Source organism: Pongo pygmaeus, chromosome 6 (assembly GCF_028885625.2).
Source record: "Pongo pygmaeus isolate AG05252 chromosome 6, NHGRI_mPonPyg2-v2.0_pri, whole genome shotgun sequence".
In the NCBI taxonomy this organism is placed as follows: domain Eukaryota; kingdom Metazoa; phylum Chordata; class Mammalia; order Primates; family Hominidae; genus Pongo; species Pongo pygmaeus.
The window spans coordinates 49,506,308-49,530,920 of NC_072379.2; the positions used below are offsets into that span (position 1 = coordinate 49,506,308).

At 42.4% G+C, this 24,613-nt stretch overlaps 1 protein-coding gene across 11 annotated transcripts in view; it reads left to right on the forward strand.

The window, feature by feature from the left end:
* Positions 1–24,613, forward strand: part of ELMO1 (engulfment and cell motility 1) — a 595,247-nt gene that overhangs the window by 451,440 nt on the left and 119,194 nt on the right. The window contains exon 1 of one of the 11 annotated variants that reach the window (XM_054496898.2): positions 11,586–11,839. The exons of the other annotated variants lie outside the window; for them this stretch is intronic. The gene's annotated coding sequence lies outside the window, so the exon portion shown is untranslated. Of the gene's footprint in view, positions 1–11,585; positions 11,840–24,613 lie in introns of those variants that run through there. 11 annotated transcript variants of the gene reach the window in all.

Consider the following 24,613-nt stretch of genomic DNA (forward strand, 5'->3'; position numbering starts at 1 on the left):
CCCTGAGGCCCTCCTCTTTTCCTCTCCTACCATCGCCTCCTCCCCACCTTCAACCAGCACCTGAGGCAGACAGAATTCCACCCTCACCATCTTCTGAGCTCCACCCCTGTGGATGGTCTGCAGACTCCTCAAACTCGGGATGTCCAAAACTAAACTCTCCATTCTCATGGCTCCCTTGCCGCTGCTGCTTCTGTGGGCTCTAACTCCAGGAGTGACATCGCAACCCACACCATATCTCGGACTTGAAATCCAGGAGAGATCTCTGGCTTCCCCACCTTTTCTCTCTAGTAGGTCCCCAAGTCCTACTGATTCACCACTCTATGAGAAGGGCCACCTGCCTTTTAACGCTGTGACTCCACTTTCCTGCACCATTATCTCAGCCCCGGTCTCTGTGCAGGAACACATGCCAGCATGAAAAATCAATTGGCTTTTGTCAGGCCGTAAATACCACCAAAAGAAAATCTAAAGGTGTTGTTAAGACAGAAAAAAACAAAATCATTTTCCTTCTCTCCTGGAAATAGCTTAATTTTTTTTTCTGGTCTTAAATCATTCCTCTCAAGAATCACTTTCTCCTGTCATAGCTTAGCCACCCTGTGCCTTTCACTTATGGACTCAATTTGTTCTGTATCCTGCCTTCCTGCCACCATCATCTCTTGTGTAGACGATGTGTTTGTCTTTTAATTGGTCTTCCTAAATCTGGACTTGACCCAAGCCTAAGTTCTCTTTCCCCTAGCTGCCAGAAACACCTTTCTAGGACACAGCTCTTCTCATAAGACATCTGTCTTAAAAAACCTTTGGCTCTCTCTTCTTCCAGCAGGATAGCAAAACTCCACATTCTGTCCTAAACCACTCTTCCAAACAACATGCCTATTATGTCTAGCAGCACACCTCCTACTAACCCATCATTAGTCATACTGAGTGCCCAGCATGCCTTGCATTTCCCAGTATCTGTCCCTGACTGTGTTCCCTCAGCAAGGAGGAACCTTCACTCTTTCTGGTGAGAAATCTGCCTGTCCTTCAAGGCCCTACTCATGGGCCCTGCAGAGCCCCTCCATGGGGACAGGAGGAGTTTTCCCTCTTATGTTCACTTTTCTTCCCCTCTCTTGTAGCACTTAACTTACTCAGCCATACGCTAAGTTTGGAAACTTATTTTAGCCAATTATCTTTGATTTAAATGGGTTCCCATTCATTCTCTGTCCCACCTCATGGCTACCTTGAGGCAATGCTGCAGAATTCCAAAGGCTTGAAAATCATATCTACTCTCTCTGTTTCTTGACTCTACCCCAAGAACCATGACTGATTCTTACTCACCTTTCTATCCCAGAGTGCCTACCAAAAAGAAAGAAATAAATATATATGGGCTTAACAAATGTTACTTAAATTGAATTTTTATCCTATTGTTGAAAAAAATAGCTAATAATGTTTATTTTTAAATCAGCTGATAAGGTCTTAAAAGGAAAAAGCACACTCTAGAACAAACTATGCAATCTACAGAACAAACTGAGTCTTATGGACTCAATTTGGCATTGAAGGGCATTGTGTGGTTATGACAGGAAAAAGAGTGATTGTTCGAGTGGTGATTTCTTTTAAGACCAAGACGAAAAAAAATTAAGCTATTTCCAAAAGAAAAGGAAAGGGAATATTTTTTTCTGTCTTAAAAACGTCTTTGGATTTTCTTTTGGTGATATTTATTGTCTGACAAAAGCCAATTGATTTTTCATGCTGGAATGTGCTCCCACACAGACAGGGCTGAGATGATGGCAAAGACTTCCCTTCCCAAACCACGCTGGGCTGAGGCTGGAGAGCCCTGGCTTCCAGCTGTTTGTGAGGTCAATTATACCCCTCTGCATGGGGAGTAGACAAGGTTCCTTTGGCTCATCATCCTTTGGCTCAATGTTGGAAATTCACCAACATTGATCATCTCATTTGTAGATTATCTCATTTGTATATACAGCTATTTGGAATCATAGTCATTCAAGGGGGGAAAGCAAAGATGTGCATATAGATGTTCATTTCATTGTTACTTATGAGTGAGAAATTGAAAATAGCTCAACTATTCAACAGTGGGGATTGATAAATTAATTTATGGATACATTTATTTATCTGTTAAAATTATTTTACTCATTCAGAATGATATTCATGAATAGTATCTAAATATCAGAAACACGTTTTGTACTATATTAAATGTGAGTAGAGCAGCATGGAAAATTATATCTCAACTAAATAAAACTACAAACTAAAAAGGATTGAATGATTTTTTTTTTTTTTTTTTTTTTTTTGAGACAAAGTCTCACTCTGTTACCAGGCTAGAGTGCAGTGGCGTGATCTTGGCTCACTGCAACCTCCACCTCCTGGGTCCGAGCGATTCTCTTGCCTCAGCCTCCCAAGTAGCTGGGTCTACAGGTGCGCACCACCATGCCCAGCTAATTTTTGTACTTCTAGTGGAGACGGGGTTTCACAATGTTGGCCAGGATGGTCTTGATCTCCTGACCTCATGATCTGCCCACTGCGATCTCCCAAAGTGCTGGGATTGCAGGCGTGAGCCACGGCACCCAGCCAGGTTGAATGATTTTAACAATGGCTTCTATGATGTTGGGTTGTGGGTTTGAAAGAAAAATGGTTTCTTCTGCATAGTGTGATTAATTATATTTTTCTTTTTTACTATGTCTTTAATGTTCCCCATCTTTGCTACCTAACATGTATTATCTTACAATCATTTTTTTAAAGAAACACTTTAAATTTTGTGGATGTGGAACTGGCACAAGCTCCAGGTGTGGTCTGATCAGTGGTGTCAGTCTAGGAGGAATTTCTTTATCTTGACATTCCATGTTATAAATTCAGGCTAAGTTTGTTTGTTCTTCCTTGAAACAGAGCCTGGGTTTGGGCCAGCTTTGCCAGCCCAGCTAGTGCCCAGCATCTTAGCCTGAAGTTGATTGCTACTGAGATCAAAAGCCCTCTCAGGCTTGATTCAAGAAAGACTCATTAACTGGAAGGAAGTTCTAAGCAGATGTGATACCCTTAAAAAAGTAAGCCACATTGCAGACAGCACCTAGATTGCTTGTAAAATGGATTTCTGAAAGGGGTAGTGTTCAGTGCTTCTCAGAGCACCCTAGTCCCTCTCAGACTGAGATTGCAGGAGTGGCAGGAGGAAGGAATAGGAGACAACAGGGGTGAGTCATTGAGATGTTTTCAGATATCCTTATCCCATGGCTGTACCTACGATGCTGGATAGAATGACAGAAGTACTCAGAAGAAGGCTTTTGTATAACCTCTTTAAGTTTAAGGTTTGCAGTAGGATTTTGTCTTCTTGGCTAAGTTATCAGATACATCTAGAGATGGTATTCCTGGTGTTGTATTAGTAAATCCAGCCCTAAAGCGTTCCCAGTATTGGCGAGAGCTGTGAAAAGAGCTAAGTGTGCAATAGCCATAGCACATATATTGTATGGAAAGAATGCAAAGGAAAAATTACATAGAGGAAGAACTTTATTTAAGAGAGCACCATATGAATAGAAGCTCTCCAGGTGAGCAGAATAGAGTCTGCTTGGAAAAGATATTAAATATAATGAAATTCATGAACAGAAAATGTAATAAATGGAACTTTATTATTTTCAAGATATTAAGGCTGTATTCTTGGGTTCCCAAGACTTGAAGGAAACACAGGGCAACATGTTAAATTGCATTATCTCAGGCACTTCCTAAATATTACTTGAATAAATGCACCAACTCCTCACTTCCCAACTGGGATTTTTTTGTGTGTGAAATATGTTTTCTCAATGTATGTTCAGAATAGCTGAGAGGTCCAACACAATAGACTCTCACAAAACATAAGCAAGGGCACTTATTCAAGGTTCAGTGTATGTGATTGTTTGAAAGATTTGCTTCATCGTTCTCATGCTTTTCATTGTGTGGAGAGAATTGTAGGCATTGCATTTTGGAAACGATGTTCTAAATTTAGCTTGAGATGACTTGGTGGGGATAGGGATACATTTTTACATTGTATATACATGGATTGGTTATTGCCCTTCAGGGCCAATTTTTATTTTTAATATCAAATTAACTCTTTTCTGCAATTAGTAGCTTCAAGTTGCAGGCGAGTACTGGACAATAAAATAAAATTATATTTTTTTCTAAATTTAATTTCTCCACAAATTAGGTTATAGAGCTTATTCTTGGTGAAGATTGAGAATAACCTGTCAAATATCATTTGCTTAGGGGTCATGGTTCACATTTCAAAGCTTCCTTTGATTGGAAGTATTCATAGATAGAGAACAGTTTGAAGCGATCTGGCTCTCACATGCTGTTGCTATTGAAAGATGGGTTTAAGAACAGCAATCCTGTTTTTGTGATGGCAGTGCTGGTTCGCTAAGACCAGGCACACACTTAGTTGGTTTGTTTAGAGAGGTTATGTGTTGTTGCTGATATTCATTGTGTGACTGGTTTCTGATAAAGCCTACTTACTACCAAGATCCAAAGTTAAAACAACTGGGTTTAAACAGGACTCACCCTAGAATTTCATATGGTGACTCATTGGGCCTATGGGTACCCTCCCCCTGTGGTTCCATATCTGGCCCTGTACAGACCTCTTGGATCCCCCTTTAAGCTTCTCTGCTTTGTCCATCCCCTTCAGAACACGACCTCCCTGGAACTGACTGCCTTCATCTCTAGTTTCTTCTTCTTCTTCCTTGCTTGCCAGGGTAAGCTGAGTCTGCTTGTGTTCTTGACCTTGTTGGTTTCTGTCTTGCTCATCAGACCCTATATTCTTCCCTGCATCCCTGATGCACTCTTTTCTGTTGTAGTATAATCCCTGTTGTCACAGGAGACCGGAATACATAGGTTATCTGTGAGCCTTTTCGTTTGATAAAATATCTGTGAATGTGTGAGAAGAAAGAGCAGAAAAAGTAAGGGCATGAAATGGTTAACCATTTGAAAAAACATGGTGAGCCATGGGTTTAATCTCTACACACTGCAATGAAATTTGTCCTCTAATGGGAATATCAGAAACTAGTTTTTTTCTCAAAAGGTAGAATTATTTGCATGTGAAATGGGTGTGTTTTGGAATTGGAAGAGGTTTACTTATTCATTAGATCTGAAAACCAAGGAGGATGTGATGAAGCTTTCCTTTTCCTATGGCGAAGAAGCTGTTTCTCATTTTGCACCATCTAAAGGATATCCTACCATTGGCTCAGTCGCTTTTTGTCACCATATTGCCAGTGGATGTGCTTGGCAAGACTGAGCTGAGAATTTTGGCATTTTCATTTTTCCTTCTGGCTTGATTTTTCATCAGCCTGCAATTCTGGAATTCATTTCCATGGTATATTTGGAAAATTCAAATTGGCAAGTGATAAACACAGAATTTCACCAACTATCCCTTTGAAGGCTTTCAGAATGATCAGAGATGCATCATGTTGGCCCTTGTTCTTCAGGCCCATGCTCTTCTGCGTCAGCCCATTCACTTATTAGGTCTGTGATGCCGCAGGAACTTCCAGACCTTGACTCTCCAGTCCTATGAATGCAAATCATGGTCACCTCTCCAAGCCTGGTGCTCTGGAAGAGGCAGGAAGAAATGCATGCGTTGGGGATCTGTTTATAGATGGGTATGCATTTTGTGGATCCTGGTGTTATTTCTTACTGTTTGTAGGTATCACTTATATGTTAGGCATTTTGTGGGTAATAAAAAATAGCAAAACCCAGGGAAATAAAATTCATATTAATGACTCATATTTTTTAACTCAACCTTAGGATGCTTGGAAACAATCCCACCTGCTCCAGCTGCTTGCTTGGGGAGCTGTGAGGCCACAATGGGGTATGCTGCTCAGGGTGCTCCACAGATGGACACCTGAGTTTGAATCCTGAGTGTCCCACTTTACTAGATGGCAACTGGAGACATATTATCTGAATGTCTTGGGCCTTCGTTTCTCCATTTGGAAATGGGGCCTTTTATAGCACAGGCCCATGGTAAGCATTGCATCTGCATTTTCTGTTACTCTCCTAAGCTTCCACAGATGTCCAGGCTTATCACAGAGAGCTCAGCATCCTGGGACCAAAAGATAAAGTGACAGTGTGGCAGGGTTTGCACATTCTGCTCAAGATCATCTCTCGATGAAAGTGAGGAAAAGAGATGCAGGTGCCTATGTATGGGAATGTTTCTATGGAATATTATTGATATCTCCCTTTGAGGATAAAAACAGTTGTAAAAGGTCTTCTGACTATGTTCAGTTCAGGTTTTGCATATGTTTTAGTCTTAAAAATGCACGATGTAAAATGATCAGAGATAACTATATACTGGTCAGCCCAAACACTAGAGAAATATCTCTCCAAAGTCTCTTGAATGAAATAAAGTAGTTTCACTGAGCCAGTAGTGGCTACGCCTCTGACCCATTGGGGAAGAGTCCGCACTTCTGATCTCACATCCTTGGGAGATACGGTCTGATTCAGTCTGCACTGGGCCTGTTGCTGTTATGGAAGCGATATCAGTGTGTTTTATGTGTGTGGGCTCATGCATGTGCACGTGTGTGTATGAGGGCATTCCATAAGAGGACTGAGATGTAGGTGGAGAAGAGCCTACTGCATATACACCCTAACTGTTTGGAATTTTCATGAGGCTAAGTACCCTGATGACCTCCCTCATAAGAATGAATTAATCAAACAAAACTGGGTAGCAGCACAGCCATGTTGTAAACTGTAGAGACCATTACCATCACCTTCATTGCCAGCAAGGAACATGAATCCTGATGAAATAGATACTCAGTGGAAGCATCCAGTTTGGGACCAGGAGCTGGAAAATGAAAGGAATGGGTATAAGTGCCACCTCTCTTAGTGCCCGGTAAATGGAATCCCTTCCTCTGCCTTTTAAAGGCTCAATATAAATGGTGCTCATTTCAGTTAAGACCTATAGGTGAACTAAGGAGAATCTGGACAGCCAGTTTAGAAATTATTCTATAATAGTCACTATATTTTTTATTCAAAAATACACGCATACTGCCTAACATTCTTTTTTGATTTGTGGATTTATTTAAAAAGTATTACAAATGTATAAGAATTACATCAGATTTAGTAATAGTACATTTAATAAATCATGCTTATGGAAAGGAATAAAATTTCATGAGATTGAATCTGCCCCAAGACAATATGGGATAAATGGTACTGACAGTGCCTGCTCCAAGCAGTACAAAGAGTACAGGTTGTAACGTGTGAGCGAAATAGAAAGGGATTTCTTCTGACCTTTATTCAGATGCCCAGCAGTGATTCCCACTCCACCCCCTGAATTTTCTAAGTATTTGATACTGTGATTCCCATCTCCTTTCTGTGGACAGCACATAGTAAATCTGAATGTGTTCAGAAGCTGGATGATAGGCTACCTGTCATCCATGTGGAGCCTGTGGAGTACAAGTCCATTAGGTGTATGCAGAACAACTTCATGCCAGTTCTTGGGAACTTGACAAGCAGTCATCCAAATATGATGCTAACAAAATCTAGGTTTCCCTCTTTTTGAGGCTCACCAGCAGCTCTGTAAGCCTGTATGTACTTTCTTCATCACAGTCTAGAAGGCGAAAAAATCGCCAGAAAGTCCAGGTTAACTAAATAGAGCACCCAGTCTGGGATCTCCATAACAAAACCACTGGACAAGATCCCATGGAAACATTCTTTGGAAGTTTCCTCGAAGATGCTGTAGCTATTTTTTTGTGAAGCGGCCCCTCTAAAAGTATCGATGAAGCTGCTTATTTTCTAGAACTAAAACCATGACTAGCTAGGTGAACGAAAGAGCTTATTTGCTAGCTTTCAAATAGACGAGGGGGAGAAGGATTGAAGGCTAAAATAAAAGTATCTGTTTACCTTGCAATTTTGTCTTAAAAATGAGTTTTTCAGGATAAAAATTACCTTAAAAAACTTAATGACATTTCACATAGTGTCAACAATGGTAATACATAGTCTTCCTACCTTATTGCTGACGGATCTAATAGCATCTGTATTACCTAGTGAATGTGGTCTTTACGAACTTGCATGCTCTCTCTTCATAAACCTCCTTACTAGGATAACTACCAAGCACCAGACTTTGCTGTCTACCCACCCTCCACTTTAACTTTGGATTATATGATACAACCAGAATTTGCAGTCATTCAAAAGAAAGATGATCTTACTCTCATGTAGATGGTCTTTTGTAATGGCTTGAAATAGTGAGACCCTCTGTCCCGTTCTCCAAAAAAATGCCTTTTTCCATTTTATACATGGAAGATTAATTTTGGGGTAGTCCTCTCCTCCTTTACGAAAACATCTGTTAGCAGTGATTCCTAAACTGTGGTGTGCGTAAGAATTCCTGGAGTGCTTGGGAAAATATTTGTGACTCTACCCCCTGAAATTCTGGTTGGGGAGAGATGCACTTGGACCCCAGGAATCTGCATTTAATGAGAATTTCTAATGTAGGTGATCCTTGTGGATCACACTTAAAGAATCTAGAGCTTGAATCCCTTGATTCAAATCCTGGCTCTGCTACTTTTTGTTGTTGTTGTTGTTATTTCAGTCAAGTTGCTTAACCTCCTTATGCCTCAATTTCTTCATTTGTACAAATAGTGTAATAACATCTCGCAGGGCTTTTGGGAGAATTAAATTGGTTAATCTAGATAAAGTGCTTAGAATGCACTGGATTATTAATTGCTGGGTTAATTCCTGGATTATTAATAGCTGAATTAATTATTAATTGCTGGATTAATTCCTGGATTATTAATTGCTCAGTAAATGTTAGCTAGATCAACCCAACAAATCACGGATGTCTTGAAATAGATTGTTTCAATCAGGTTGGTATTCTGTTAATCTGTCATTCAGATCAGCTGAGGAATATATATCTTGGGTTATGTTGGTGTGTTAGGATGGGCAAGGAGTCGTTTAATGGAGCACTGCAATGGGTTGTCATTGCTCATAGGATAAGAACCAGACTCCTTAACTTGGTCTCTAAGCATCTGCTGGTCTGGTCTTACACCGTCCTCCCAGTCATTCTCACTGTGATCCATTCACATTTGGCTTCTTTCAGATTTTCAAAGATGCTGTGTTGCCTCCTAGCACACATGTGTTCTGTTTGGGTCACTCTTCCCTTCACTCTCGATTTATTAACTTTTACTCTTCCTTTAGACCGTGGTTTGATGTCACTTTCTCTGAAATTCTTTTCCTGATCTCACTAAGTGATTATTTGCGCTAAGAGAACACAGAGTTCATAGCCCTGTTTTTATACTCCATATCACAGTTATGCTTAATATTTTTGCCTCCTCTACTAGAGTCTGCAGGTTGTAAGGCAGAAACCTTGTCAGTTTGTTGTATCACTAGCACAAGTGCCTGGCATATAGATACTTGCTAAATTTTGATTGAGGAAGACTTGGATGGAATGATGGTTTTGGCATAAACAGTGGGGATTTGGACAGCCTTCAAGAGGATGGGAAGGCAAAGGGTGGGTGTCCCCATGGCAGAGGAAACTAGGCAGGACAGTTTAGAGGAGATGTTCCAGAAAGGTAGTAGAGAAAACCTGAGCCATCCACCATCCTGAGGGTGAAGGTTGTCTGGGCAGAGCTGAGAAAGATTGACAGTGTTGGCATTGGGTGCTGTACCTGGGTGAGACTTTCTTCCTACACTTAGTGGCATAAAGAGACAAAATGGAAAACCAGGATTCATATTCTTGAAGGTGCAAATCCAACATCAAGACCAATGGGTGGCCAGGCGTCGTGGCTCCCGCCTGTAATCCCAGCACTTTGGGAGGCCAAGGTGGATGGATCACCTGAGGTCAGAGTTCGAGACCAGCCTCTTCTCCAGCATGGTGAAACCCCATCTCTACTAAATATACAAAAATTAGCCAGGCATGATGGCACATGCCTGTAATCTCAGCTACTCAGGAGGCTGAGGCAGGAGAATTGCTTGAACCTGGGAGGAAGAGGTTGCAGTGAGCCAAGATCGCACCATTGCACTCCAGCAAGACTGTCAAAACAAAACAAAACAAAACAAAACACCAGTGGGCTATAGCTGAGCATTTGTAGTTGGATGGATATGGGGTTTATACTGAGCTTCATTTAGGAAGAAAGGAGGCCGAGGGTGACTGTTCCTGTTTGGACAGTGGATGTGTGGTAGATGGATAGTTCAGCTTGGCTTCAAGAATCAGAAACACACAAAGAGCAGGTCCCAGCCTCCTCAGAAGCCTCATCTGGGTCATTATGGGCTGAGGGTCCCAGGCTTGCACAGACCTTTAAGGAAGAGAAGGTTCTCCTTGAAGTTGTTATAATGCCAAGGCAGATGACGATAGGACAGAGTAATTCCTTTCTCTCTAACATAAGCCCAAATTGGTGCCTTCTGTGACACTTACCATTTTCCATCAATCTCTGTGGAACTGAGGGCTTCTGCAGACCCCTGAGTGAGATTGCCACCTTATGAGCCCCCTCGAGTCTGACCAGGATGTGCAGCCATTCACTGCTCAGTGGCGACCCCTGCTGCTAAGGAGAGAGATGGCAGCACATTCAGAGTTGGTGACATTAATTCTAGTCATGCAACCCGGGGAATTTGGAGCAAGCAGGGGAGGAGTCTGAGGGGATGAAAATGGGCTGAGAAAATCCAGGGAGATCCCTAGTGTTCAGGGCGCCTTGATGAGGTGCTAATGCAGAAAAGAGCCAGGCCTGAACACTCCGTACTTACAAAATCTTCCACAAGCCGCCAGTGTAATCGCTTCATTCCAAAGGTTTACTAGGAACCACCGCAGTGCCCTCTGAGGAATACCATTGCAAACTTTAACTTTTATTTGCGGAGCTTTCAGGGCTGTTAGGCAACAAATATTTTTAAAGATACCCCTCTAATTCTCTAGGTTTAAAGTTGCAGTAATTTTAATTAGGGGTAGAGGCTGTTTATGTTTGTTTACATCCTGGGTAGGAATTAGAGTATAGATCCTCCCAGTGGGACCCCTGCTGGGATGCTCTCGAATACTTGCATTCCTGGGTATGTGAGCACCCCTGGTGCGCATGCATTGTGTGTACATGACAAGGTATCCCGAGGTGGTTCTATGACATTTCTGGACAAAAACTGTATGTGAAGAGAAAGTAGGAGAAAGCAAACTCACAATCAAATAAAAGTAGAGAGAGGGGAAGAGATGAGATTGCAGTTGATTATGGGTCTGGCAGCAGATGTTCTACACGAATCCAACTCGCTGCAGCCAGTCTGTTTCTATGGCAACAGAATCAGTAATTATTGAGCCCAGGCACTCCCCGCTTCCTCCCAACAAGGTGGAGGCTGATGAATATGAACTATCTCCAGCCCATCACCAGCTTTTTCTTTTTCTTCTTGTCCTTATTTGTTTTTTAGTTCTTTATAAGAAAAAGTGGGGGATATTGAGAAGTACCAAGAAGGGGAGCTATGTGTTTATTGACAAAAGAGCATAGGACACTAAAACAGAAACGAAGTTATTATTTTTCTCTTGTGATACTCTAAGAGAAAAGCTCTTCCTGGAAAAGCCGATGATCTCTGAAGATGCTAAATAAATGAGCAGGAGTTTCCCTGAAATGGAGGCGCCCTTTGATTGGCTGATCTTTCCTCGACTCCTGCCAATCGGAGCATCCCTGGGCTCCAGCTCCATAAACATAAGCAAAGCTACATGCTTATTCCTCTGGACTTGGAGTGTATACCATTCAAAGGTGTGCAGCGGGTCTCTGTTCACATGGCTCAACTGGAAACCTGTTTCATGAACAAGCTTAGTCAGGAACCATCTGGTGGTATTCCAGCACATTGTTCTTCAGGGGGACGACTCTAAGTCGCTTTGTGGTGGCAGCAGCTTAGAATCAGTATTTGTGGTTGGGAAAGATGGACTTACAGGAGCTTGGTGAGTAAACCTCCATCTCACACATCTGTCCACCGGTATTATCAGCCTGAGCTAAATGTAGCTTTGTCCTATTGTCTGCCGAGAAAACTGAATTGGAACAAGCACATGGAGGAGCGGGCATTCAAGGGTTCCCATGATGTAGGAGACTCTGAATTCAAAAGACTGCATGCTTTGCTTGGGTCTGATCCGATCTGTAGCTGACTGTACATTATACTTGGACATTGGTTGTCTTGTTAGGATTAGTGTAAGGAGCAGAGTTCTGCTTTATTTCCCTGGGTGTTGATGCATTTCAAGAGAAAATGCTTTTAAAGCTACATTAATAATAAGAGTCAACCCTGTGTATTGCTAGGAAGAGAGAAAAAGGTGCAGGCACGGAGCCCGGAGCCGCTTGATTGTGTTGCTGGTGTTTGCATTGTGAAGAGAGATGTTATTACAATGGTCTGTCAAACACTTCTTCAGACCCCTAGCCATGGAACGAAGCATCTCTTCTCCGTGTGCCACTGTTCTCTGCTTGGAAAATGTGTAACTGAGCTAGGTCATGTCCTTTCCTTTTGTGAAACCTGTCTCCAAATTGAAATATGTTTTTTAATTAATTGCAAAGATAAAGTGAAGTGCAGTTGGAAAGATTTTAGCAGTCAAAAAGCATGCTTCAAAATGACTCTATTTTGCATCCTTTCAAACCCCTGAAAAACCAGGGAGGGTTTGCAAAGTTATATTCGAGGATTGGCTCTCTGCCAGGAAAGGGATGCTCTGAGCTATTGCTCTGCTCCCTGGGGTTTAATTTTCTGACACTGGTGATGAAATTTTCAATTTCATTGGGTAGAAACAGGAAGAACAAGAAAGCAGTACTATAAGCAGGCAATGGAGGGGCAGCGTGGGGAACGAGAAACTCTTTGCCTGTAGGGACCCTTCTAGCTGCAAACTTAAAAATGTATGTGGCAAGATGCAACCCAAGCACAGAGCAGGATTCCAGACGAGTTATAATCATTCTGAACGGGGAGAGGAAAGGTAATGCCATTGGCTTGGATGCGGAGAGTGGGGTTTGAAGTTGGGGCTTCTGTCTCTGCCTAAGATCTTTTCCCCTGATTGTCTCCTGATTTTGAGGATTCATCATGTTACTTTTTTAAAAATGTGATTTCCTGTCTTATGTGCCTGAAAGTGTCATAGCACACTTGATGTCTTCTATTTACAGTCCACTTGACTTCAAATAATGGAGAGAGGAAAAGAGAATGAAGCATTATTATCTGGTTTATGAAGAAATGCACATGAAATAATCAAAAGAAATCTTATTGGGTTGCCCTTTTTAAAAAATGTCCTTTTGCACAGGAGAATGTTGTGGGTCTTCACGTGGCTCTAGAATAGAATATACTGTATCCTAAATGGGACCTGTGATGAGTGGTTAAAGAAACAGAAGAGCTAGGAAGCTTTCGCCTATAGAAGACTCAAGGCAGGGTGAGGGCGACTGGGTGTCTGGGAGAGACCTTCTACTCTGTTAAAGAAGTAGGGCTGACATTGCAGGAGAGGGAGAATTTCCTAACTGCGGGTGACAATGCATCAGGGACACCTGGTCACTTGACAAGGTCAGTGACCTGTTTGTTAGCTGAAGGCCTTTCTAGAGATATAGGCTGCTCTCTGATCCCATGAGGCTCCAGATGGCTGGATACATTGAGAATTCTGCCTGACTGGAAGAGCTTGTGTGCATGTTAACTCTGCCTGCTGCACCACACTCCTCAGTACACCTCGATGCTCGATTTTGAGGAAGTCTGGTTTCTAGAGGATGTGCATTAAGTGACAGTCAGCTCTTTAGAGTCAATGTCCATTTCACCTTGGCCCCTTCTTTCCCCCAGTAGTGTCACTTTACATGAGCGAAGTGCTGGCACCTGTTGGTAAGAATGAGAGAAGAAACCAGCTTTTTATGGAAGCAGTAAAAAATGTTTACAAAAAAAAAAAATCTAAAACAGTAGTTCTTAAGCTATTATTGGATCATGGAACTCTTTAAGAATGTGAAAGCTATGAACCTCCTCTCTGCTTCCCCCGCCTAAAAATGTATTCATGCACAAACACATAACACTTTGATAATCAGGCATTTTAGGTTAAAGCAAGATCCCTGTCCTGGGGGAATAGCCAAGAATGTATCATACCCTGAAGTTCATTGTCTCCTTCTTTTCAGATGGGTCCGCTAAATGCTGCAGCCCCATCTCAATCTGTTCTGAGCATTTACTGTGTGCCAGGCACTGCTCGATACATTTTATATGTAGATATAATAATTCATTGAATCTTCCAGCAGCCCTAATGGGACTAATTTTTTTGCCTGTTTTAGATGAGGAAATTTAGTCGCCAAAATATTAAGGACCTTGCCGGTGTTTATCCAGCTAGGAACTGACAAGTGCTTGGTGTTTCATGCATGTCGATGTACTTGTTGCTGCGTTCATATGTGGAAGGAGAGTGAGTAGATAGGGGAAGATGGTTTCATCAGCCTGTCAGTCTGTCAAGTGGAGTCAGACCACAGGTAGTTGAATTAAACAATCATCACAATAATTAAAGTCAAATTGAAAAGACATTTTGGGGTGGTTGGGTGAATTATTAATAATGCCATTTGGGAAGTTTGAGCTAAGTAAAAAGCTCATCACAAAATGCCCCATTGGTTGCCTCTTTATGTTACTGTGTGATGCACCATCTCATTCCTGTAGCATTTATTTGCCTGGTATGATTTGGGTCAATTTACCTAGGAGACCAGTTCCTTCTGGACCATCTGGGAGAGGTGACAGGTCACCAGTGTCCCATGGCTGCCCTTTGCTTGCATTTGCCAGGAATGATTTGCAGTGGCCAAAGCAATGGTGAGGGTGATGAACAACTAGGAACAACCAGGCAGCCAGTTTGGGGGTGCCCATGAACTGCAATGGCTGTAGGAATCACCAGGGCTACCATGCTTTCTCAAGACCTTGTGAGCAGGGGAGGCGGGCCCAGCTCAGAAATAGAAACTGTGTTCCTCAGAGTTTGAGGGAGAACTGATGGCTGCTAGGGCAATGTGGAGCTAGATGGGTGTGTGAATCCTCCACTCTTGGTTCAGCCACTGCATCTCCCCTTCTATCTGTTTTATAAATGGATTCACAATGAAGATGTAACAGTAAAAAAGGAGAAGGAAGGGGTTAGGCTGCTAGAAGGAAGAATAAAAGCTATTCATTTTATCTAGATGTCTTATCTGACATAAAAAAATAAGCAAGATTGCAATGCTAAGTGGAAAGGAATCTGTAGGGGTCACGGTAACAGGTTTTTAAACATGGGTTTTTGGCTATGCTTGCCTAGTATTATGCACTTTCTAGTATTATACGAGGTATGTAAATGTGTAGAAGACATTTTAACAAGTCTACTAAAAATGTACTACAGGGACAATATAGCAGATCTCATTTTACATCAATGCTGTCCAATGGAAATATGATGCAAGTTATGTATATAATTTTAATTTTTCTAGTAGTTCACCTGAAAAAAGTAACAAGAAACAGGCCAGTTAATTTTAATGATATGTATTATTTTACCTGCTATGTCTAAATTATTATTTCAACATGTATCTACAAAACTATTAACAAAATATTTACATTGAATTTTTCATGTTAAGTCTTTGAAATATGACATGTGTTTTACATTTACAACACAACTCGATTTGGATACTGGATTTTCACAGGAAATCTGTATTTAGATCTCATAAAATTCATAGTTAAAAAAGTAGATTCATGTGCACAAGTTGTTCCAAACATACATCAAAGTTTTCCAATAACTGAATTGAGTATTGGTTTTTAAATTTAAATGAGCTAAAATTAAATAAAATTTACAATTCAGCTGCACAGTCACACTCACCACACTCACTCACCAAGGCTTCCCTAGCCACGTGTTTAGTGGCTACTCTACTGGATGGTGTGGCGCTAGGATCTCAGAACATTCCTCTCACACTAGGCCAGTAACTTCTCTCACTTCATCATCATGCCACGGCACTTTTATCTCTTTTACCTCCACAAGGTACCTGGACCACCTGCTGTGGTAACAGAGAAACAGAATGTTAGTATTCACAAACATGTTAACTTTTGCTTTCACCATTGCTCATAGTGAACTCAAGATGGACAGCTAAATCTTAGTTTCTCCATTACACTGTTTGGCAAGGGGGAATTAAAATAGTATGCTGTTTCCTCTTGCAGAAAGTCAGCACTCATCCATCTGTGGCATTTCTTTCTTCATCCGTACTTATCTTGGCCCTGCTATTTACTGTGCTCTGTGGCCCCTCTCTCAACTCAGTATGGAACGTGGGTTTAATTTTAATTATAAACAAACCATAACTGAGAAGGTAACTCTGTTACAAGCAGATAATTCTTCATGAAGACAAGTATAAATTCAGGCTAAGGAGTGATTTAATTGCTATCATCTTATTCAATTCTACACATTTTGTTTAGTGAGAAAATATTGACTACATAGTTCTTTCAGTTAATTTGGTCTTCAAATCCGTGCCTTCAATACCAGATATTATCCTATATCTTCACCCCCCAAAAGATTTATTTTAATGTAAAACTCACCATGAAAAAGTAACCAATCTCTTCAATAACTAGATCAAAACCATCCTGCAAAGCCTTCCTAGAGGCATCTAGTCTTAGTCTCCTAATGATGTCCCCAGTTGATGATTTCCCCCAAATCAAATGGGTGAAATGAGTGAGCTTTGGAAAAGTTTAAGAGGACTGAGCTTAGAGTGAGCTTTGGCCTCCATTTCCCAAAGCTCACTGTAAGCTCAGTCCTCTTAAACTTTCCTTTAGCTCTATTAAGAATTCTGCAAAACAGTAGGAAAAAAAATCCATGTGATTGAATACCATCTTTCCTTTCAGGAATGCCTTCTGACCCAATGGTCCCCATTTCCTGCATTTTGGACAGAATTCCCAAGAATGCCTTGTGAATGTCGGTTGGAGTAAATTGTGTGGGTCCTTTACAACTTCTTTCTTTTGATAATATTACTTAACATTTTGTAGTGAAGCAACACTGGTGGAACAAATAGATTAAACCATAGGCAGGGTTGAATCTCAGAGCAAGATGAATTGCTTTGCGTATCTGCTGATTTTCAGCCAAGCCAAGGCCTAATACTCTCAGTCATGAATGGAAATTAGTGATTTGGGATTTCAGTGAGTGCAGAGATGCTGGGAAATAGCTGAACATTACATACATAAAATTATCATTACAATAAGTATCTTTGGATTACCACAGGATTTGGAAGTCTACTAATTTGCTAGCTCATTTCAAGCAATCTGTGATATTCTAGAAATACAGGACTAGAAAATTATTCATATGATGACAAGCAGTAATCTAGAATCCAATGCTTTAAAGTGTGGTTTCTAGCTTAGCGTCTAAGTTTTGCCAGTTATTTAACCTTCGTGCTTCTCAGCAACTTTACATGGGTAAACTGAAGTTTAGACTTGGTGACTTCCTATGTCATATATGTGTCAAACTTCTGAACTATCTATCTGTCTGTCTTCTGGCGCCCATGTTCCATTGAAAATAACAGTCTTTCCAGGTGTATCCAGATCGAGCTTCCAGAATCCTTCTTAACACAGCACTAAGTCAACCACTAGTGAGATATCAGAATTGTCTTCAGCTGAAACTGATTTTTCATCCTTCTCTTATGTCCTTGCCTCAGCTCAGTGCCTTGTGCAAGAGTTTGAAAAGAAGCATACAGGGAATTATCATCAGTATGCAGGGTTTTGGTGATAAGGCAGACAGCTCTTTACTCATCCTCTTGCTCAGCTGTTACGTGGAGGTGTTGCCATCTGACAAGGAGGGCTGCAGCCTTGCGCTTTGGGAGCTCACTTCTCTTTTCCGTTGAGCTGTAAGTGATGAGAGACCTGTCAAGGAGAGTTGTTCACTGGCATCATTCCCAGACCTGGAAGTATAATGAAATAAAGTTTCTTTCCAACTTGGTTGGAATTCTTGCAGCTGAATATTTAAGATAGCATCTGGGGCAGTTCTGACATCCACTTGCCTGGTTGGAAAGAAACACCCATCAGCTAATGGAACTCAGGCCTTCACACTGGTAGCCCAAGTCAGGGCTGCTCTGGGCAACTCAGTTCTAACTAGAGTCATCTAGGCCACAGGTCCCAGCAGGTGAGATGGAGCCCCCTCCTTGCCTGATGAGCCAGCAATTTGAAGTCTGCATTTCAGAAACTTTGTCATATACAAAGAGGGATATCAAAGCAGGAGCTGGTTTGAAAACCACCAACATTGGTACTGTCCCTAGACCTAGACTACTTAATGCTAAAGGTTCCAGGGCACTCTTTCTAGTACCATGAGGGCAGTAGTAGAGCCACACCTTTTAGCTTTAGAGATTGATGGGGGACAAGGGATAAAAGCCGCGTCCTAGATTCCCTGAGCCAGGGTCAAATATCTGGGCAAAGTAGGCATAAGAAGCTTTGCAAAGACCACCTTATGAGCCATGCGTCTGTCCCCTCTAAAATTTTCTGAGAACTGGGTAGAGGGACTCCTTAATCTCTCTAAACCTTAGCTTCCTCATCTGTAGAAAGGGAAAAAGGTACATTTCCCATGAGGCTGTTAACAAATGAAAATATAAATGATGTATGTGTGAGTGATTAGTAAATTATAATATGTATGTGAGGGGAAAATAGTCTGATTCCATCCCTTGGATAGAAGCCATTTATTTTTCATGTCTCACAGAATGTCTAGTTCTGCTCTTTTGCCATGGAAGTTTCTCTCTACTTTCAGATTATTCTCCTAAATAATCCTCAGACACTACCCCAACCCTCTAGCATTAAAGGCCACCCAGAGAGAAAGGCACTACACTTACAAGCCAGGGCCTGGGTCAAGTTTCAGCATAGCCACCAAATAAGATTTAGGTTTCGCCATGTTGCCTCTTCAATCTTTAGTATTTTTTCTCCTGGATAAAAATATAGATTTTATTGATGCTACCTGGTACATAGAAATATTTAGAGAGCACATTTATTAATATATCCCATGTACTCTGTGGATTGTAGAATAAGGGCTTACTATTATGCTTCAAATCTAATATCTCCTAACAACTCATCCTTGTTTATTGAGGAAGAATAATTGGAAACCTATTTCTAGGGTAGCAAAAGCTCCAGAATGTGGAGCTACAGTGATGTGTAGTTTCCTGGTTTTGGAAGCCAGTCAACTTCAAATGATATTGTGCTTCTAGGGAGATGCCTGGCGGCATTCAAGAAGGCTGTGACCTGCCATAAATAATCAGTGGCTTTTACATTTGTAAGTCAAGATGTTCTTGGTCTCGGCAGATGGCCCATAAAACTTTCTGGATAGCTGAGCTTTAGCCATCCTACCCCAACTCTTTCTTCTTCTTGAAGGCATAATGAAAGCTTTGAGAAACATGTACATTTTTGGTTCTTTCACATGCAGGTTCCCAGCCACTTCTTGATGACTTTCTTCTCCACACCCCCTCCACTCCCGCCGTCCATGCATTTCATACCCATGATGTATTCTATCAAGAGAGGAGAAGGGGTGATTTCTTTCTCTCTCACATCTGGACATCTATTTACTGTAAACTTATAGCATCCTAGATCTTGAAGTAACCTGAATCCTAGGATGTCAAATAGATTTCATCTGGTGACAACTTAGGTCCCCTGGTGTGGCTTCCTGGGGCTCTACCTCTGGGCTCCATGAGCCAACAGGGAGTGAGGGGAGAGTAGTAGCATGCAGTTACCTTATTACAGGTAAAGAAAGTGAGGTTCAGAAACATTCATTGACTTGCTAATATCCACTGTTAACAAGAGACAAAGTTCATATTTTGTTGCTCAATTTATTCAACAATCAATGTTTGCTGAATGCCAACCCTGTATCAGGTACTGTTCTAGGCCTTGGGATTCCCAGCTGTGAGTATATATGGATTAACCTGCATGGAGATTTATTTTTCAGGCAATCATTAGCCTCAGAGTTGGAATTCCCTAGAATATGGAAGCTACAATAAGAAAAAATTTCAACAAACCACATTTATTTATATATTCACTAAGTCATCTGTGCATTCACCTATGCATTCATTTCCATGCCTGTTTACCTAACGAAAATTTACCCACTTTCAAAAACTGGGCCCTTGTAAGAGTTGTTTGAAAACTACTTGAAAGTAATCGGTGAAAACAAATTGTCCAACAGCTGTCTTTGCCTTCCGCCCTCCTTCCCCTCTAAACATCTAAGAGAAACTGAACTGTAAAAACAAATTCAAGAGGTGTACGCTATCCTAGTTTCACAAAGCAACCTACAAGGAGAAACCTGGGCGGACCAAATTTTTTCTACTTTATCAAAAGTTTCTGAACTGTTAGAACTGTTAAGGGAGAAAGAATTTGCAACTAAGGTGATCTAGAACTGTTGCAATTCCATGTGACTTGGGTAGAAGTATAAATGGCAATGGATATGAAAGTCTCTTATCCCCAAATTTGAACACTGTAGGTAAATATACAATAATCCTATCCACTGTGTGTGGTGATCTGTTTCTGTCTACCACTCTGACTCCCCATTACTTGCTTCAAGGCCAGACCAATGTCAGAAACACTTGCACTGATGGTTTTAAGAGCTGTACTCTCTGTGTGCCAGGCATTTTGCATATTCCTTTAGTGGGATTTCTTAAACCTTTTAAAAAATTTTCAGTGTAGTGATTATTTTAAAATTACCACATGGCATGCTCTGTCAAGCAACAAGTTTTATGGAAGAGTACATCCTCCTATGCTCAAAGGATAGAGGGCCAGACTCAGGGAGACTCCAATTCTCAGTCTCTGTCCTTTTCCTAACAGTTTCAGTAGCGTGTTAAAAGCAGTGTTAAAAGGCATTTTATCCCCTTTTATAGATAAGGAAACAGACACAGAGAGGGTTAGCTTATTATCCGGTTAGTAAGTGGCAGAGTGAAGTTCAAATCCAAGTGTGTCTTGATTCCCAAGCCCACGTTTTTACTGAGGTCAGGTGCCTCCATTTCAACACCAGCTGTACGTAGATCTATAGCTAATACACTGGAAAAGTAATCTTCAACCTGGGTGTTCATTCTCCTGAACGGTGTGAAGACTTTTCAAGGGAAAGGAAGGCATGGATAATTAGCCTTACAATAATCCATTTTCAGATTCTCAGCTTCCACACGTACATTAAAACTGATCATCTTGCAACTGCACCTGTGGCTTTCACACCAACGTTTCCCAACCACTGTTCTCCCTCTTGATAAAAGAAAGGCCCCTGCTCACCTCCATCAGGTCTTACTATGATGTGCTGCTCAAAGTATATAAACCTTCTCTGAGAGCCAAACAAAAGGACTTGTGACTTATCTTTTAAATAAGGAACCATAAGTGGGTCCCTATCACGTTAAGAGATGCGTTACCAATGGGATACTTCTCTTGGGTTTGGAAATTATGTATCAAAATTTGTAATAAAGTCTTGTTTTAATTAGTTTATACTAATCATAATTATGCTGTGAAGCTCAATCAAGAAGAAAAGTTTTATTAGAGCCTTCTGTTCACAGGAAGTATTTTTTAAGTTAGATTTCAGTGTGTATGTGTTTTTGTTTCAGAGAAGTATGATAGGATGATTAATAAAATACTTTTAAGCATAAAATTCCATTATGATAAAATTCTGTATAAGTAGAATTGAGGTAGAGTGGGGAAAATGGGAAGTAAAATGGGAGTTTGGGTTCTAGGTCAGGCATTAGTGGATGATGGCCTGTGGGCCAAATATGGACCACTGCCTGGACTTGTAAATACATTTTATTGGGACACATCTGTGCCCATTTTTCTGTGTAATGTCTGTGGCTTCCTTCATACTACAGTGGCACAGTTAAGTAGCTATGACAGAGACTGCCTAGAAAGCCTAAAATACTTAGTATTTGGGCTTTTACATAAATCCTATTGACCCCTATTCAAGGAGGAAAATAATGATAACAATTTCCAACTATTCGAGAAGAGATTATTCGTGTGTTTTTACGTGAGTCATATGGATCTCAAATCACTATTGTATGTATATTCAACTATATATTGAAAAGATGACATACAATTTTATCTTTTTTTTTTTTTTTCAGGCAAGTGTCACTCTATTGCCCAGGCTGGGGTGCAGTGGTACGATCTCGGCTCACTGCAACCTCCACCTCCTGGGTTCAAGCAATTCTCCTGCCTTAGCCTCCCAAGTAGCTGGGATTACAGGCATGCACCACCCACGCCCGGCTAATTTTTCTATTTTTAATAGAGACGCGGTTTCACCATGTTGGTCAGGCTGGTCTTGAACTCCTGACCTCAGGTGATCCGCCCGCCTCGGCCTCCCAGAGTGCTGGGATTATAGACATGAGCCATGGCTCCCAGACAGTTTTATCTTTTAAATGTCAATATTGTAGTACACTGAAAATTATATTCTTTGAAACTATTTCAACTTTGATGAAAATTTTCTGTTTTGTTTTGTTTTGTTTTTGAGACTCGCTCTGTCACCCAGGCTGGAGTGCAGTGGTGCGATCTCAGCTCACTGCAACCTCTGCCTCCCGGGTTCAAGCAATTCTCCTGTCTGAACCACCCAAGTAGCTGGGATTACAGGCATGTGTCACCATGCCTGGATAATTTTTGTATTTTTTTAGTAGAGACGGGGTTTCACCATGTTGCCCATGCTGGCCTCGAGCTCCTGACGTCAAGTGATCTGCCTACCTTGGCCTCCCAAAGTGCTGGGATTACAGGTGTTAGCCACCATGCCTGGCATGATGAAAAATTTCATCTGTTGACTTAAAAATGTCTGAGCGATACATGTAGTTTTTAAAATAGGGAATGGGGAGATCACTGCCTTAGAAGACAGGATCACGAATGTGGCTTCCATAGTTCAAGACCATCCTAATGATGGACTGGAACTTGTTTCCTTCTCATGGAGCAAATTGAGGCCTATGTGGGCATCTCAGCCCTCACTCAGGCTATTGTTCTGCAACTTAGAGGGTAGCTGATAGAGACATAGGGCCCTAATGGGACATTGTCAAAGCACAGTCTCCTAAATGTCAGGCCTCAGTTATATAGATCAGAAAAATTTTCCCTGTACTGGCACTTCTGATTAGCCAGCTAGGGGAGAAAAAGAACAGCAGTCTCGCTCCAGGAAGCAGAAGGCTGGCCTTTATCAGGATGTACTTGTAGGATGGATGGGAGCCTGCACCATGCTCTGGCTTCACCAATTGGGTTGTACTGTGTCCGGAATTGGTGGGTTCTTGCTTGGTCTCACTGACTTCAAGAATGAAGCCGCGGACCCTCGCGGTGAGTGTTATAGCTCTTAAGGTGGCGCGTCTGGAGTTTGTTCCTTCTGATGTTCGGATGTGTTTGGAGTTTCTTCCTTCTGGTGGGTTCGTAGTCTGGCTGGCTCAGGAGTGAAGCTGCAGACCTTCGCGGTGAGTGTTACAGCTCTTAAGGCAGTGCGTCTGGAGTTGTTTGTTCCTCCCGGTGGGTTCGTGGTCTTGCTGGGTTCAGGAGTGAAGCTGCAGATCTTCGCGGTGAGTGTTACAGCTCATAAAAGCAGCGTGGACTCAAACAGTGAGCAGTAGCAAGATTTATTGCGAAGAGCGAAAGAACAAAGCTTCCACAATGTGGAAGGGGACCCGAGCGGGTTGCCACTGCTGGCTCGGGCAGCCTGCTTTTATTCTCTTATCTGGCCCCACCCACATCCTGCTGATTGGTAGAGCCGAGTGGCCTGTTTTGACAGGGCGCTGTTTGGTGCCTTTACAATCCCTGAGCTAGACATAAGGTTCTCCGAGGCCCCACCGGAGCAGCTAGCTACAGAGTGTTGATTGGTGCACTCACAAACACAGGGTGCTGATTGGTTTGTTTACAAACCTTGAGCTAGATACAGAGTGCCAATTGGTGTATTTACAATCCCTGAGCTAGACATAAAGGTTCTCCAAGGCCCCACCAGAGCAGCTAGCTACAGAGTGTGATTGGTGCATTCACAAACCCTGAGCTAAACACAGGGTGCTGATTGGTGTGTTTACAAACCTTGAGCTAGATACAGAGTGCCGATTGGTGTGTTTACAATCCCTATGCTAGATATAAAGACTCTCCATGTCCTCACCAGACTCAGGAGCCCAGCTGGCTTCACCTAGTGGATCCCGCACCGGGGCTGCAGGTGGAGCTGCCTGCCAGTCCTGCGCCCTGAGCTGGCACTCCTCAGCCCTTGGGTGGTCGATGGGACTGGGCGCCGTGGAGCAGGGGGCAGCGCTCGCTGGGGAGGCTCGGGCTGCGCAGGAACCCACGGAGGCAGGGGAAGGCTCAGGCATGGCGGGCTGCAGTCCCGAGGCCTGCCCCGCGGGAAGGCAGCTGAGGCCTGCTGAGAAATCGAGTGCAGCGCCAGTGGGCTGGCACTGCTGGGGGACCCAGTACACCCTCCGCAGCTGCTGGCCCGGGTGCTAAGTCCCTCATTGCCTGGGGCCGGCAGGGCCGGCCGGCTGCTCCAAGTGCGGGGCCCATCAAGCTCACGCCCACCCGGAACTCCAGCTGGCCCACAAGCGCCGCACACAACCCCGGTTCCCGCTCGCGCCTCTCCCTCCACACCTCCCTGCAAGCTGAGGGAGTGGGCTCCGGCCTTGGCCAGCCCAGAAAGGGGCTCCCACTGCAGCGGTGGGCTGAAGGGCTCCTCAAGTGCCACCAGAATGGTAGCTCAGGCAGAGGAGGAACCGAGAGCGAGTGAGGGCTGTGAGGACTGCCAGCACGCTGTCACCTCTCAGTACCACTCAAGTGGACATTTAAGCCTGCTTAGAAACCTTGATGCATGTTATAG